Below are 605 nucleotides of genomic sequence, written 5' to 3'. Positions count from 1 at the left end.
TAGTGGTTACGAATTGGGCTGCGAACCGGAGGGTCAGCAGTTTGAAACTACCAGCTGCTCCGCGGGAGAAAGATGAGGCAATCTGCTCCCGTAAAGATGTACAGCCTCGGAAACCCTGTACAGGGTCGCTATGGGTCGAAACCAACTCGACGGCACTTAACAACAACAACAACAATCAGTTATAGGCTGAAGACGGTCTTACAAGCTTTCTTTAATCATGTTTCCCAACATTCCTTTCTATCCAACTCAAGTGTCCATTTTACAGTAAATAGTAGGCAAGGGAAACCAATATAGGTAAGACAGTTAAGCATCTTAGTATTATTTCCCCTCTTCAAACTATGCCTTGATCCCTGTATCACAGACCCCTGTTGTTCCAATGTTGAGCATGCAACTGCCCCATTTAGCCCATGTAAACCTGTCTCAGTGTTCCCCTATCTACCTTGTTCTCCCACCCCCTCCACCTTCTTGTGTATTGCCTTCCTCAACACCCAAACTATGATGTGTCTGCCTCTACTCTGTGCTCTACTGTCACCTCCCTCCACTTCCCCCAAGCCCCCCACTGCAACCCCACCAGTAATCAACAAAGAAATGTTGTTGTTGTTGTT

This window comes from Chrysochloris asiatica, unplaced genomic scaffold, assembly GCF_000296735.1.
Source record: "Chrysochloris asiatica unplaced genomic scaffold, ChrAsi1.0 scaffold00031, whole genome shotgun sequence".
NCBI classification, from domain to species: Eukaryota; Metazoa; Chordata; class Mammalia; order Afrosoricida; family Chrysochloridae; genus Chrysochloris; species Chrysochloris asiatica.
The sequence above is the reverse complement of the archived record's forward strand: the minus strand, read 5'-3'. Positions refer to the sequence as shown.